General features: G+C 36.4%; 1 pseudogene; it reads left to right on the top strand.

Annotated features, from left to right (window-relative positions):
- Positions 1–747, top strand: part of LOC111546170 — a 7,478-nt pseudogene extending 6,731 nt beyond the window's left edge.
- Positions 748–8,231: the final 7,484 nt, after the last annotated feature.

Below are 8,231 nucleotides of genomic sequence, written 5' to 3'. Positions count from 1 at the left end.
GAAGAAGAAGAAGAAGAAGAAGAAGAAGAAGAAGAAGAAGAAGAAGAGGAGGAGGAGGAGGAGGAGGAGGAGGAGGAGGAGGAGGAGGAGGAGGAGGAGGAGGAGGAGGAGAACAAGAGAGAACCAAAATTCAAACAGACCTTCCCTCAGTTCCAATATGTGACTGTATCCTAATAGTGTATTTCCTAAAGGACAAGAATGTGAATACCCATCCACACAAGATGGATGGAGAATTATGAGTGAAGGAAAGAAAGTGTTATATCAGGCTAGTGAAGATATTTGGAATGACTTTTGAGAAGCTGCAGAAGCACATCAACAAGTTAGAAAATATGTAATGAGCTGGATCAAGCCTGGGATGATAGAAATCTGTGAAAAGTTGGAAAACTGTTCACACAATCTAATAAAAGAGAATGGATTAAATGCAGGCCTGGCATTTCCTGCTGGATGTTCTCTCAATAATTGTGCTGCCCATTATACTCCCATTGCTGGTGACCCAACACTAATACAGTAGGATGACATCTGTAAAATAGATTTTGGAATCGGTATAAGCGGTAGGAATATTGACTATTGACTGTGGTCTTACTGTCACTTTTAATCCCAATTATGATACATTATTAAAATCTGTAAAAGATGCTACTAGTACTGGAATGAAGTGTGCTGGAATTAGATGTTCATCTGTGTGATGTTGATGAGGCCATCCAAAAAGTTATGGAGTCCTATGAAGTTGAAATAGATGGGAAGACATAACAAGTGAAACCAATCCATAATCTAAATGGACACTCAATTGGGAAATATAGAATACATTCTAGGAAAACAGCGTCCATTGCGAAAGGAGGAGAGGCAACAAGAATGGAGGAAAGGAAGTGTATGCAATGGAAACATTTGACAGCACAGGAAAAGATTTCACGATGATATGGGATGTTCACATTACATGAAAAATTTTGATGTTGGACATGTACCAATAAGGTTTCCAAGAACAAAACAATTGTCAAATGTCATCACTGAAAATTTTGGCACCCTCACCCTCTGCCACAGATGGCTGGATTGCTTGGGAGAAAGGAAATTCTTGATGGCTCTGAAGAATCTGTGACTTGGAAATTGTATCCACCATTGTGTGACACTAAAGGATCATACACAGTGCAATTTGAACATACCATACAGTTGCATCCAACATATAAAGAAGCTGTCAGCAGAGGAGATGGCTATTAAACTTATTCCAAAGTAACTTTAACACCTTTATTTTCTAAGCTTTTTTGGAATACGTACCAGAATTAATTTGCAACATGTTGTCTACTTTAACAGTGGACTTGTATAATATTTTTATCTGTGTTTTAAAAAGAAGAAATTAGGCCATGCACGGTGGCTCACACCTGTAATCCTAGCACTTTGGGAGGCCGAGTCAGGTGGATCACCTGAGGTCAGGAGTTTGAGACCAGCCTGATCAACATGGCGAAACCCCATCTCCACTAAAAATACAAAAATTAGCAGGGCGTCATGGCACACGCCTGTAGTCCCAGCTACTCGGGAGACTGAGGCACGAGTATCTCTTGAACTCAGGAGGCAGAGGTTGCAGAAAGCCAAGATTGCACCACTGAACTACAGCCTGGCTGACAGAGTAAGACTCTGTTTCAAAAAAATAAAAATAAAATAGTAAAAAAGAAGGAATTTGATCAAAGGTAAACAGTTTAATGTAATGAACCAAATAAACTTTCAGGACTTTCAAATGTTAACTACTTTTCCCCTTTATATCTGGGAAAATGCTATAAAGCTCAAATTAGTTAGGAATGACTTACACCTTTTGTTTTGAAAACTAAGAGACGGTTTCCAGATATTTATACTCCCATATTTCTCGAATGCTTTGAATGACTACAATTCTGCATTGATACCCTTTATTGTTACTTTTTAACCTGCCTGGAATCTATTTTCTAAAAAAAAAAAGATATTTTCAGATTTGAAAAAAATCGGAGGAACCATAAATGTCATCAAGTCTAATAATATCCAAATGTGGTCCATCAATCAACCTTGGCAGAAATAATTGGGGAAGATTTAAAAATTCAGAGAATGTTGACCTCCTCTCTCAGATAGGATTCATAAATATTTTATGATTGTCTGGAAAGTAACAGTCTACAGTTTAACCTATATGCTAATTTTGATTCATGATTTTAAATAATTAAACTTTAATAATTGATATGGTTTGGATATTTCTCCACTCCAAATCTCTTGTTGAAATGTGATTGTCAATGTTGGAGGTGGGGCCTGGTGGGATGTGTTTGGTCATGATGGTGGATCCCTCATGAATAATTTGCTGCTGTCCTCATGGTAATGAGTGTGTTCTCACTCTGTGAGTTCACACGAGATCTGGTTATTTATAAGAGCCTGGAACTTCCTCTTCTCTCCCTTGCTCCCACTCTCACCATGTGACATAACTGTACCCCCTTCACCTTCTGCCATAATTAGAAGCTTCCACAGGCCCTCACCAGATGCAGATGCTGGTCCTATGCTTCCTGTATAACCAGCAGGACTGTGAGCCAAATAAACCTCTTTTCTTTATAAATTACTCAGTCTCAGTTATGTCTTCATAGCAATAAATAATTGACTAATAGGATAATATAAATTACTTATATTTTGGTAGAAATATACGGTTATAATTTTAGAAAAAAATAACTTTTTGTCTTGCGACTACAGAATTCACTGGGAAGAGAAGTGGGCTTCAGTTCTGCTGCTAATTTGCAAGATTACACTCTAGTGGCAAATTCTTCCTATTGCAAGCATGTAGTCCCTAGAGCCCAACGATTTCTAAAGGTACATGGTCAGTTGCATGACCATGTACCTTTTCTAAAGGTACATGGTCAGTTGCATGACCATGTACCATTTCTAAAGGTACATGGTCAGTTGCATCTCAGATGCAAGACATAGCAGTGTGATTTTTCCACAAGTGGAAATATTTCTCCTAGATTTCTAAGTCATGAATAAATAACTAGAAAAGAAATAGAGGACACAGGCTATATGATGATTAAATCAAGTAGTTTAATGACAAAAAAAAACTGAACAGATTGTGCATGTTATTTTATCCCATTTACATTGACAAAGTGTCACACTCCTGCTTTATGAAGAGAAACTTCATGCAATAGTCATAAGGAAGAAAGAATTAATGCTAGGAATAAGTGTAAAAGCTCTGTATAGCTTTTCATTTAAAAGATTTTACAAATCCTGCTGACCTGTTGCTAAACTAAGCAGAGCGAGTCCCCCTGGAACACACTCTATACTCATTCTTCCTCTTCATTTACATTCCTTTAAACTATTTTAGCATATTCCTAAATAGCAGAAACTTTTCCTATGGAAATAATGTCAGCCTTTCCATCCCTGCAATGCAAGCTGCTTGCATCAGTTAAATTCTGAGTTGCTTCTTTTGGAGTCAGGGCCAGCTGGTTTATAGCTGGAGTCAGCAGTCACCTGCAGAATAGAGTCTGGAGAAAGTAAGGTTGTTACTCCCTGGCCAAAATTAACACTCCCATTACAATTCAATTGTGCCTGAAATTCCACTATTAGGGATTGACTCCCACCAATCAATGTCTTGTGCTTTCTAGGACTTACTTATTTCTGACTTCACTGAATCTAAGAGATGTCATCAATTATAAAACCTGTCACTATTATATGTACAGTTAAAGAAAAAATATATTGCCAATTTAACTGTGACATATCATCAACTCTAAGATTTATCTCAATTTCAAAGATATTAAATTATATTTTTAAAAATATTTTTCAATTCTTAAAATAATGTAAGTGAAAATGCTAGTAATGAGAGAGAGAGCGAGAGTGGGGAATGAAGACTATGAAGACCCATATTAACTCAACTTTTAAGCATTGATGTCAACCAGCTAATTGATGTCAACCAGCTAAAGCCAAGCCCTAGGACAATGAAATATAGGATAGTCATATTCTTATAGAAGAGAAGGAAGAGAAAGATAAACTGCAACTGCTTCACAAGGTTGACTAAACCCAGCTTTATTTAGACCACACAATCGTCTTCGAACAACTCCTTTTAGCAATGTTTATGTAAAGAGGTCACTATTTGAATTTAGCATAGGGAATTCCATAGCTGTTGACCCTTTGGAAAAATAACTGACTCTGAGAAAGGTTAGGAAAGGTGGGAAAAGTCTGTGAATAAAACCTATTCAAGCTAGAAATAGGTCAGAGTACAGCCTGATCAAAGACACCGATGAAATGCAGAAGAGTATAGATAAAGGCAAAATAATGAGCAAGGGATAAACCAATAAAAAGAGAAGTGGTGCTTGTTTAAGTGACTAGGTATGGCAGGAAAGAACTTTCAGATGCAGTGTGGGAAGAGCTTTACTCACTCTGCCTGTATACAGGAGCAGCAAAGAAAACAAATAGAAAAAAAAAAAAAACATGGTGAATTTCAATGCTAAAAAAGGCAGACTTACACTGACTGTAAGAGCTCAGAGTAGAGTTATGGGAACAGACACCTTTTTCTTCTTGAGCTGCATGTCAGATTTTTACAGTAACACAACTACTTTTCCAGTTCAGGGAATAAAACAAAAGAAACCTAGACATTTTTTCTCCCCTCCCCTCCAAAAAATCTATAGACTGAATTGATACTAGGAGCAAGAGAGATGTTAGTACAGATATATTTAAAGGGGACAACTATGTCAAAACTAGGATAATTACATAGTATCTACATGGCATCATTTGAAAGATTAAAAAAAGATTTTCTGCCCTTGTTTGTTTTTGTTGTTTTTTTGGGGGAAAGGGGGTCTTGAGCTTATTACCAAAGACAAATTTCTTTAAGTTTTCGTGTGTGTGTGTGTACCTGTGTGTGTGTGTGTGTGTGTGTGTGTGTGTGTGTAGGAGGAGGAAGGTGATTTCAAAACTCCAACAAAATGTAAATGTCCTGGGCATAGAGTATTACAAATTCTGCCATATTCTTTAGTAGATTTTTTTGATAAATTTTTGAGGAAACCTGAAAATTATGTAGCATAACCACACCCTACATGATTGACTGACCATAGGAAGCAAGGCTTAAAAGAAGAGACAGAGGAGAACCTTGATGAATTGGAATTTAAGAACTTAAAATATGCTAGATGCCCTGCTAAGTACTTTACATACATAATCCCTTAATCCTCATAAGAGCACTGTTAGGTAGGTATTATTATCATCCTCATTTTAGGTAAGGAGGATGAGGAGAAATTGAATCTCAAAGATATTAAATAGCTCGCTTAAGGCTACACAGCTAGTCAGTGGAAAATATGAGCCAATTTAAGTCAGCTCACCTCAAATTTCTATGAAACCAGGTTGAGAAATATGCAGGAAAAAACAAACACTGAACCAATGGTGAGAAAGGCACAAAGTCAATTTTATACACGTCAGGTATTTTTTCCTGGGGTAATGATAGCCCATAAAGTTATAGCATTTGTTGTTTTTTTAATAAACTTAGCTCAGAGTTTCAAGATGAAGCTTACATTTACTGAATATTTATTGTACAATATTAATTATATTGATTTATATTATATTATATTAATTATATTAATATAATATATTAATTATATTTATTAATTATATTAATCTCATTTAATTATATTAATCTCATTTAATGCTCAAAATAACCCTGTAAAATGGATATTTTCAGAATCTCCACCTCAGGTTTGTATAGCTGGTACATGATACAGCCAGTGCTCTAACCCTACTTCTGATTTTACATTCTGGACTCCTCTAAATAAACATACACTTTATGTGCATGTTTCAACTAGGAATTTTTAAAGAGATCACAAGCTCTTTCAAACTACTTTTTCAATAATGAATACAGCAAGAATATATCCCATACCTTCTATCCTCACTGTTACACACAGCACATTTTCTCATCAAATTTGTTCATGAGTATAATTTTTAAAATCCAAATTCCTGTGGAGTAAAGTTATCTTTATGAACTAAACTAAATCCAAAGCTGATAGCCGACAATCACCGCATCACCATAAATATTATTCTCGTTAGCAAGATGAAATTTTCTTTTTTAGATTAAGATATCTCAGAGAGTTGCTATAGAGAACATTGACATCTTTAAGAGACATGAGATGAGTGTATAGGTCAAAATATGTCAGTCAGCAAATGTCTTCCTGCATTCACAAATATTTATTGAACACCCTATATGCTCTCCGCACATTGTTCTAGGTGCTGGGAGTACCACAATAAACAATGTTGAAAACTCCTGTACTGGAGGAGTTTACATTCAAGTAAAAAGAGACAGACAATAATGAGATAAACAAATAAAATGCATCGTATGCTACATAGCGATAAAAAATGCAGACGCTGGCAAAATTTTCAATAGCAATAGGTAGTAAATATTTTAGGCTTTGGGGGCTACACAGTCCATGTCACAACTACTCACCTCTGCCTTTGTAGCACAGAAGCAAGCATAGACTAAATGTAAATAAATGAGAGTGGCTGTGTTCCAACAAATCTTTATTGATAAAAATAGGTGGCAGTCGAGATTTGGCCTGCTAGTCAAAGTTTGCCAACTCCTGAAATAAATCAAGGAAAGAGGATAGAAAGAGTCAGGGATGAGAGTAAAGAAGGACTCATTGAAATGGCGACATTTACCTAACGCAACAGAGAAAATAACAGAGCCAGTCATATGGGTCCCAGAGGAAGAGCTTTCCAGACAGGGGAAGCAGAAAGTGCAAAGGCCCTGAGGCAGGAGTTTGTCTGGTGTCATCAAAGATCAAGCAATAGGCCAGAGTGTTGGTAGAGTGGATTGAGCAAAGTGAGCAGGCATCTGCGATGTGGAGACTCTAGAACAGAGTAAGGATATGAGGGTTTTTCCTGTGTGATACAGAAAGCAGGGGAAGATGTTGAAAAGTGGAGTGCATGGTGTGTCAGGTTTCAAAACAATCTTTCTGGCTGCTTTATGAATAGATTGAAGGGGACAAGGAGCAATAAGAATGATTTAGGCAGTGATTATAGTCATTTGAGTGAGAGAAGATGGTGTGTTAGATCTCAGGCTGTGGTCTAGTTGATGAAAAGTAGCTGGGTTATGCATGGATTTCAAAGGTACTGTTAACAGTATTTCTTGACGGATTGGATATATAGTGTAAAAGAGAAGGAAGAGCAGCATAAGAGTTTCTGCATAGCAACTGGAATGGGAAAGACAATGAGGAGAAAAGGATTTTTTTTTTTTTTTTTGAAACCACTCACATATCAATAGCTTAGCGTTTAATCCATAAAATGTTGTAAATGTTGTTTTAGAGATATCTACTAAGAAATAAGAAATACATCAATTGATGCCTGGTTCCTCCTGAGTAACTAACAGATGTCAATAGTCACGTATGGCAATGGTGAGAGTAGAGTCCCGAACTTCCTTTTACTTAGGAAAATTTGTATGGAGTCATGACTATACACAACTTTTGGACTATTGAAATAAGACACAGAAACATGAGATATAATCTTGGCTTTGCAATTTAATGGAAACACAGGTAATTATTGTAATTTAATTTCTCTATATCTTAATAATAAGGCATCTACATTAAGCATAATGTAGAAATAATATTGTCAATCATGACAGTTGCAAAGCATCAATGAGACAATTTAAAAAAAAAAAGCATTTAGCACAATGCCTGGCAAATAGTATATGCTCAGTAAATATTTGATATTCTTCTTACTATACATTTTGTAGAAAACAAGTACACATCAAACCTTTTGCCTTCAATTTATGAAAAAGAAACACTTATTTTTAAAGGTATCCAGGAATATGCTGAGTCTTCAATATGTTAACCAAGCCTTTTGACTCCACAAAATTATGATATAAGATTTTATTCAGACTCTAAGAAGAAAAGGACTCTTGGATCTTTAAAAAATATTTGCTTGTATTTTTACTCATTAAAAGTATAAGCCTTTCAAAGAGTCTTGGCACCACCCTTTCTTGTTTGTTTTTCTAACATTAGAGGTAGTTAAATTAAATTCTAACTGCTAGCACAAGGAAGAAAGGGAGGAAGGGAGAAAGAAAGGAAGGGAGGGAGGGAGGGAGGGAGGACGGAATAATGAAAGGAAGGAAGGCAGGAAGGAAGGGGGTGGAGGGAGGCAGAAAGGAAGGAAGAAGGGAAGAGAGGGAGAAAGGAAGGAAAGAAGGAAGAAGGAAGGAAGGAAGGAAGGAAGGGAGGAAGGAAGGAAGGAAGGAAGGGAGGAAGGAAGGAAGGGATGAAAGAAGAAAGGGAAGGAGG

The sequence above is a fragment of the Piliocolobus tephrosceles genome, chromosome 11 (assembly GCF_002776525.5).
Source record: "Piliocolobus tephrosceles isolate RC106 chromosome 11, ASM277652v3, whole genome shotgun sequence".
Lineage (NCBI taxonomy): Eukaryota > Metazoa > Chordata > Mammalia > Primates > Cercopithecidae > Piliocolobus > Piliocolobus tephrosceles.
This window is presented reverse-complemented; position numbering and strand designations above follow the sequence as displayed.